This window comes from Lontra canadensis, unplaced genomic scaffold, assembly GCF_010015895.1.
Source record: "Lontra canadensis isolate GAN:19392208 unplaced genomic scaffold, GSC_riverotter_1.0 scaffold8, whole genome shotgun sequence".
Taxonomy (NCBI): domain Eukaryota; kingdom Metazoa; phylum Chordata; class Mammalia; order Carnivora; family Mustelidae; genus Lontra; species Lontra canadensis.
Window position 1 is genome coordinate 16,396,683 of NW_022631002.1, and position 8,989 is coordinate 16,405,671.

General features: G+C 41.2%; 1 protein-coding gene across 2 annotated transcripts in view; it reads right to left on the reverse strand.

The window, feature by feature from the left end:
- The window catches only part of NIP7 (nucleolar pre-rRNA processing protein NIP7), a 58,736-nt gene that overhangs the window by 13,951 nt on the left and 35,796 nt on the right, over nucleotides 1–8,989 (reverse strand). The gene's annotated exons all lie outside the window — the stretch shown is intronic.

The window sequence follows — 8,989 nt, forward strand, 5'->3', positions numbered from 1 at the left end:
CTCTCTGCCTACTTGTGATCTCTGTCTGTCAAATAAATAAATAAAATATTTTAATTAAAAAAAAAAAAGAAAAAAAAGTTGCATGTTCTTCCAGCTGCGCCAGCCATGTGCTCCCAGCCCCCCCCAGAGGCTCCTGTCTTGAACATCTTTTTTTTTTTTTTTTTTTTTTTTAACGGAGATCACAGGTAGGCAGAGAGGCAGGCAAAGAGAGTGGAAGAAGCAGGCTCCCTGCTGAGCAGAGAGCCGGATGTGGGACTCGATCCTAGGACCCTGGGATCATGACCTGAGCTTTAACCCACTGAGCCACCCAGGCGCCCCTTGAACATCTTTTTTAAAGCAGTATATTGACGACCTCTTTTTTTTTGTTTTTGTTTTTGTTTTATTGATGGGTGAATAATGGTCCATTGCTCAGGTGTATCATAAATTATTTGTTCAGTCCTCTTTTGACAGACTAAAATGTAAATCTCTCTAAGAGCAGGGGATTTATTATTTTGTTGTTACTGCTGTCTCAATAAAATTTACTTAATAAGTAACTGGACATTTTCCTAGTTTTAAGTAGTTCTCTGCTTAAAAATGTTGCCCTAAATACCCTTGTGCCTGTATTAGGGGGTACTGGATAAGGTCTAGGAGGAAGTACAGGTTCAAGGGCATGTGAATTTTAAGTGTTGATAGATACTGCCAAATGAGTACTTTTGATGAAGTTTAGTAATTCTATCATTTCCATAGCTGACTGGGCATCAAAGCCAGACACTCCCAGAGAATTAATGAAACACAGCTCTTTTCTGTATATCCCTTCTCTGTTTTAATTCAGTAGTGGGGGGGAGGGTTCCAGAAATATTTAAAGACCCCGCCTCCGACTATGATTCCTGTGCACACTCAGAATGGCAATTGCTACCTAATGTACCCATGTCTTGCTACACTGCTGCAGAGGGGAATGTGCTCTTATATCCCAACCTTCATGTGGTAACTCATTTGTTATTCACCTGATGCTTATCTAGTGCCTACTATGTGCAAGACCCTGTGCTCGCTCAACCACAGACAAGATGGTGCAGGGGGTGTGGCACGGATTTCAACACTGCTCTGGGTGGTGGTGCTGGGGGCGAATGGGTGAGTTTGTTGTTGTATGCGCTGGCCAGAGGCTGGGGTTTGGGGAGGGAGCACCATGTGGGTGAAACTTGGGAATCCTGCAGTACTACAGTGGCAGGAATTTTTAAAAGGCCCAGCCCTGCCCTCGGTGACATGTATGTGTGTCTAACAACATGGAGTGGCGCCCGCACAGCTTCTGGGTCTTCTTAGGCAAGAGCTCCTGGGGGTCACCACAAGCTGAGGCGTGGGGCGCGGCCCAGGCCTTTCCCTCTGGGCCCTTCTAAGCCAGATAAAATATCATGCAGATGCAACACACGTGGGAAATGAGCCATGGACAGCCAACAGATGGCAGTCATAAAAAGAGATGACAGATTCCACCGTCATTCACGACCCACCCAAATGTCACGTCCGCTGGCTCTTTCCCCGGCAGTTCCTGCCCAAGCAGGTGTTGTTTTCATGTACTCCATGGCAGTTAAAATATAACAACAGAAAAAAAAAATCCACAAAAAACAAAACTAACAACCAAAAACCAAAAAAAACAAACTTACTCCTGCTCCCCGAGGCTTATTAAGTCAGAACTTCTCACCACCTAATTGCATGACCCCAGAAAAAATGAAATTGGTCTCTACTTCATGGCATACACGACATCAAATCCAGGTGGATGAAAGATAAATGTGAAGGCAAAAATCTACAGCTTTTTAGAATATATCAAAATAGGGGCGCCTGGGTGGCTCAGTGGGTTAAAGCCTCTGCCTTCAACTCGGGTCATGATCCCAGAGCCCCGCATCGGGTTCTCTGCTCAGCAGGGAGCCTGCTTCCTCCTCTCTTTCTGCCTGCTTCTCTGCCTACTTGTGATCTCTGTCTGTCATATAAATAAATAATATCTTTATATATATGTATATATATATATATATATAAATATCTTCTTGACTTCTGAATAGGAAAGGATTTAAGCCACTAACAGCCTTCAAGACAAAGGAAAACGATAGAAAAAGAATGATTCAGTGACACTAAAGTTATACATTGTAATTCATAAATAGATTATGTAAAGAGTTTGACAGATAAACCACAGAGTGAGAGAAGATAGTTGCAACAAATGTAACTATATGCTCATCAGCTTGTTGCAACACTAAACTACAGCAGCAGTACTCAATGGTACTACTTTGGAAAACAGTTTGGCGTTAGCCCTTAAACACCACTGCCCACGTATACACAGATGTACACTTAATATTTTTTCTTACAACTTTCTCTTATAGTTTTCTTAATAACATTTTATTTTTCTCTGGCTTATTTTATTTTAAGAATATAGAATGTAATATACATGAAATACAAAATATGTGCTGACCAACAGCTTAGCTTATATCGGTAAGGCTTCTGATCAACAGTAGGCTATTCGTAGTTAAGTTTTGGGGGAGTCAAAAGTGTTCGGCAGATTTTTGACTGATGGGGGTCAGTGTCCTTAACTTTGCATTGTTGAGGGGCCTACTGTAGTTCACAATTAAAAGGAAAAAGACAAGAAACCAGTGCCTAAGAATGTGTATCTCCTTCTACATTTTAAAGTTGACATCTAAAAGCTTCCGTCTTATTTACCTTTTTTTCTTACTTGAGCAATAATGCTTGTAGCAGACTTATTTGTAATTGCCCCAAATAGGAAACAACCCACATATCTACGGACAATGAATAAACAACTTGGGGATTTTCATATAATGGAACAATACTCAGCAATAAAAAGGAATGACATGGGTGAATCTCAGAAACACTGTAATGCAAATGAAGTTAGACACAAAGAGTACCTACTATATGATTCTGTTTATAGGAAATTCAGAAACAGACAAACTAAGATGTTTGAAATTCAAACAGTGGTTGGTGGAGGGTGAGTGTCTAGAAAGGGGCATAAGGGAACATCCTGGGGGAAATTCAGCATGCATTTAACTAATGCAAAAGATGTACTTTCTGGCATATTACAGATCCTAACATTTTAAAAATAAAACTGTGATATCACTGCCATAAATACACCCAAGGAAATACAAGTACCATACTGATTTGATATCCACCATCATCCATTTAAAAATGAAAAAATATGGACAGGCCCTTCTTGAACAGTCATACATTTTAATAAACATTTTTTTTTTCTTAAATAAGCTCTATCCCCAACGTGGGGCTTGAACTCACCACCCTGAGATCAAGAGTCACATGCTCAACTGGCTGAGCCAGGCAGGCACCTTACAGTTATATATTGTAAATCATTCTTTTTCTCCTTGAAATCTGTCTCCAACCAGATATTACTTTAAAGTAACATGGTTTTATGTTTGAAAGTCCTGTAATCATCATCTATTACTCTGCAACAACATATGACCATATACTTTTTGTTGCATTTACAAGTCTTAAAAAAAAAAACTATCGCCACAAGGCTTCTTTTTTTCCTTCTTAATTTATTTGTCAGAGAGAGAGAGCGCGCGCGCGCGCGCATAAGGAGGGGGAGGGGCAGGCATTGGGAGAAGGAGGGTCCCTGCTGAACAAGAGGCCCATTACCTGAGCCAAAAGCAGGTGCTTAATCAACTGAGCCACCCAGTCGTCCCTCACCGCAAGACTTTAAATATTAATTTTCTCTGAGTTTAAGCTAGCATTATAAGCAGGTTAAAATTATATCCATTGAAAATTCACCTCTCAGGGTGGCTGTGTGGCTCAGTTGGTTAAGTGTCTCACTTTTGATACCAGCTTGGGTCTTGATCTCAGGGTTGTGAGTTCAAGTTCTGCATTGGGCTCCCTGGTGGGCATGGAGTCTACTTAAAAAAAAAAAAAAGTCCTCTTTCAATGAAATGAATGAGGGAGTAGTTAATGGGACCTTAACTAGTCTTTTTTTTTTTTTTTTTAAAGACTTTATTTATTTATTTGAGAGAGAGCAAGTGAGAGACTGCATGAGCAGAGGTGGGGGCCAGTGGGCAAAAGGAGAAGGAAAAGCAGACTCCCCGCTAAGCAGGGAACCGGATTTGGGGCTTAATCCCATGACCGAAGGATCAAAACCTGAGCCAAAGGCAGACGGTTAACTGACTGAGCCACCCAGGTGCCCTGGGACCTTAATTAGTCTTAAACTATGCTGTATTTGTATCCAAACTCAGTTTCTAAAATCGTAACATACCCCACAGTGAGATGCAGATGGTATGCTTAATCTTTTGCAAGGTGGGAGAAAGCTGATTGGGAAAGGGAAACTGGGAGGATCTCTGACATTGTAGTCTCAGTCAATTTTAAGCAAGATAACACATGAAGGTTGATCCCCCTTGAAAAGTGTTCATGCTTAGGGATATGTGTAATTCCAGTTTGAAGACCACCAGTTTAGAATGTGTGGAGATGGAATTCTGATGCAGATTTGTCTGACTCCCACCCTAGATTGTCACGACTGCCCCCATACAATCGTAATTTATTCCTTATCACTTCGACCTAAAAAAACTTTTTTAAGGAATATTTATATGCCGGGGGAGGGCTGGGGGCAACTCTAGAAGTAATACATCAATCACCGTTGCTCTAAATTAAAATACATTAATTTGCTTAGAGTGGCTCATGGAATGCAGGAAAACATTTATGTTTACCAGTTTATTGAAAGATATGATTAAGAATAGAGATGAACATCCAGCTTAAGAGATACACAGGGCAAGGTCTGGGAGGGTGCCCAGCACAGGAGCTTCCATCTTGGTGGATTGAGGTATGTCACCCTCCAGTTACATGGATGTGGTCACCAACTTGGAAGCTCTCTGAACCCCATACTACGGGATTTTTATGGAGGCCACATCATAGGCATGAGAGATCATTAACTCCATTTTTAGCCCTTCTCCCTTCTCAAGAAAATAGCAGAAGGAGAGGAAAATTTCAAGCTTCTAATCATGGCTTGGTCTTTCTGGTGACCAGCTCCCATCTAGGAGACATCTTGGAGCCCACCCAGAGTTATCTTTTTAGAACAAGAGATGCTCCTAGTGCTCTTAGCACTTAAGAAATTAACAGAGTTTTAGGGCTGCCCGGGTGGTTCAGTGGGTTGAACCTCTGCCTTCGGGTTAGGTCATGATCTCAGGGTCCTGGGATCGAGCCCTGCATCGGACTCTCTGCTCAGTGGGGAGCCTGCTTCTCCTTCTCTTTCTGCCAGCCTCTCTGCCTACTTGTGATCTCTCTCTCTGTCAAATAAATAAAATAAAAATCTAAAAAAAAAATTAGCAGAGTTTTAGAAACTCTGTGCCAGGAACCAGGGGCAGACACACACACACACACACACACACACACACACACTATTTTCTACTATCTCACAGTGTACTCCTTTAAAGATGTCACATATAATATAAGACTGGAAAAGTCCTTCTCTAGACACGAAATGTTTAGGCTCTACAGGTTTCTTCAGCCTCTTTTGAGTCAGGGATCATGGTAAGGTTTCATAAAGGGTAACGTTTATTGAGGATCTTTTCCCCCTAATCACGGTAGAAAATTAGAAAAATATAGAAAGGTCTAAGGAAGAACAAATTTGAAATCTCTTGTTCTATTGTGGTTAATATAAATAGATTTGGATTTAAATCAAACTTAGACATAAATCCATTATAACGTCTTGGGCAAGTCACTTAACCTCCTGGAGCCTCAGTTTATTCATCTCTAAAACTGGCATAATAATGCCTTTTCTGTAGGATTTTGATGAAGATTAAATGAAATAACAGCATTTATTTACCCTAGCATGGTAAGTGATAAATAGTAACTAGTCAAAAAAATATTTTACAGGGATGCCTGGGTGGCTCGGTGGATTGAGCCTCTGCCTTCAGCTCAGGTCATGATCTCAGGGTCCTGGGATTGAATCCCTCGTCGGACTCTCTGCTCTGCAGGGAGACTGCTTCCTCCTCTCTCTCTCTGTCTGCCTCTCTGCCTGCCTCTCTGCCTACTTGTGATCTCTCTCTCTCTGTCAAATAAATAAATAAATAAATAAATAAAATCTTAAAAAATATTTTACAGATTGTAACTTCCATAAATGTGTGGTCATGTTATGTTTCTACCCCTTTTCTCTTATTTTATCTTGAGCATGAACTAGTCTTTGAGTACATAATTATTTATTTTTATGGGAGGGGCATAATTTTTATCCCAGAATAAAATTCCTTAATATGAACACACCATCATGACTTATTTAATAATATTATTATTGGCTCTTTCTAGTTCTCATTTACACTATAAGTAAGGCTGTAAGTAATCAAAACCCATGCATTTAAATCTTGGTGCTCATTTACAATGATTTCCATAGAACTAATTTTTAAACAACGGAAGTTTTATGGCTCTTGTTCTTTTTTAGATTAGTTTAGTTTTGTCTTCTTGAATTCTTCCCTGGAAAGGTTTTATAGATTTACACTTTCACCAGCATTGGCTGAAAGTTCTTGTTTCACAGCATCCTCCCTGACACTGGGTATTACTATTTTTTTTCTAGGCTTCCTGACTTAATTAACATATATCAGGCATTGTTTACAGGCCTTATCTCATTTCATCTTCACTACAACCCCATGAAGTGTCCATTTGGTAGTCCATACTCTTGATCAGGTGGGGGAAACAAGATCCCTAGAGGATAAGTTCTTACCCAAGCCATTAAATTATTAGGCCAGGAAAAGCCTGTTCATCATTAACTTGCTGACTGTAGCTTTTCCCCTATACCACCCTGCCTCCTGCTGGTGTCCAGAGGGAGGGCAGAAAGCACTGAAGTTCTCAAAACAGAGTCCTGAAATCAGAGCTGGGATGTTTGTGGTGAGTAGAGAGTGATGCCAGGACAACCACACAATAGTGGGACTTTGAAAAATGAGGAGAAAATTCAGCAAGCTTTAGACTTAATATTTATGTGCTTTAAGTTATATTTAAGTTATAGCTTAATTTTTAAAAAAAGGAAAAATGAGAATTTTGATAGAAAAGAAGAGGAAAGACTTTTCAGACAGTGGATAAGCTCATAGAAATAGCTTACACTTACTGAGCCCATACAACCAGCCAAGCCCTCCACGAAGGACCCTGGAAATAATAACTCAATTTTTATACAGTCCTCATGAGGCACCTCTGTTATTTGTGCTTGACAGATAAGAAAACAGGAGTAAAGAGAGACGGTTAAGCAATTTAAAAAAAAAAATGTATGTATTTGAGAGAGAGAGCATGCACTTGAGCAGGAGAAGCAGCAGAGGGAGAGAGACAAGAAAACTTCACAGTGAGCTCAGAGCCCAAAGCAGGGCTCAGGGCTCAGTTCCAGGACTTTGATATGAAGACCTGAGCCTAAACCAAGAGTCAGACACTCAACTGACTGAGCCACCCAGGCGCCCCCACGGTTAGGCAATTTGTTCGAGTTTACATGGCTAACAAGCTGAAGAGTCAGAATGCAAGGCAGGTAATTTGGCTCCTGGTTAAGACAGACAGGTTGGGATGGCACAACAGCCAAAATCACCAAAGATCTGTCAGAGTTAGAGGCCTCTTTGTATTCTGGAATGTCTATAACATAGAGATTTTGACAGACCAGGATTTTTTTTTTTTTAAAGATTTTATTTATTTATTTGCCAGAGAGAGAGAGAGAGGGAGAAAGAGCGAGCACAGGCAGACAGAATGGCAGGCAGAGGCAGAGAGGGAGAAGCAGGCTCCCCGCCGAGCAAGGAGCCCGATGTGGGACTCGATCCCAGGACGCTGGGATCATGACCTGAGCCGAAGGCAGCTGCTTAACCAACTGAGCCACCCAGGCGTCCCAAGACCAGGATTTTATACAGATTCAGGTCTATGCCTAACTAATTCAAGGGTCTAGCATGTGATTTCACAACCTCAGTGATGTTACCATCTGCCCTCCTGCGTTGTCCTCTAGTAGTCCCAAACTGGATCTTTGCTTTTTCTAATCCAGTGAAGCAGGCAGAAAAGCCTTTTAAGCTCAACCAGTTACTGGACCTCTCAGAGAGGGGGCAAACCATTCCCACAACTGGATTTCTCTATTTGGTCCACGTGCTGGGTCATGAATTCCAAGAGCATCAAAGGAATCTATACATGATTCTCATGCTATGTCCCCACTTCCTTCCTACACTGACTCCATGCCCGCTCAGTCCTCTGAAAATGCTCCTTGATCATTCATCGCGCCCACCTGTGGAAGACATGGACAATGATGTATCCAGTGAAGGAATGGGAATGGACTCTCCAAGGTCTTTGTGTCAAACCCATCATAGAAATGGGGGGGGGAGTAAGTAAGGTTTAGGAATGTGTCAAGCAAGGCGAGGGCTGTAAGTGGATTTGGAACAGGAGTTGGACAAGAAGAGAACTTGGAGAAGGAGAGAGGGACCATGATTTTTTTTTTTTTTTAAAGTCCTCTCCAGGACAGAAAGGGAGAAAAGAACTCGGGGAAGATGTCCTGTGTTGTCATAAAATTATGTAGTCAGCTGCTCTGTACCTAGAAAATCATGACACAAATACATAAGAAATGGGAGGCAGCCCCAAGAATGTCACTATTTCAGTAAATATAGTTTCCTGGTGGGTATGAAGTTAAATTGCAGTAAATATAATTTGCTAATGGTATGGCTTTTCAATGTGTACCAAAAGCCTTCCTCATGTGCCTAGTCAAATCCAACCTCAAGAAATATGTCAGGCCCTGAGCTAGGTTCCAGGATGTAGGATGGACAAGCAGACAGGGTATCTGCTTCCCAAAGCAGCTAACTCTAGATAATGTATTTCAGGAAGGATGAACTATGAGATGATAAGGAGGGAGCATTGAGATGTTTAACCCATCCCAGAAAGTCAAGAATGGTTGAAATTCTCTTAAATGAGGCTTGAAGGATAAGGAGGAGTTAGGCTAGAATAGACAAGATAAGGCTCCATGGCAATTGAGTAGCAAGTGAAAAGGAAATGACAGAAATTGTGCATACACACATGTGAGCACAAAATG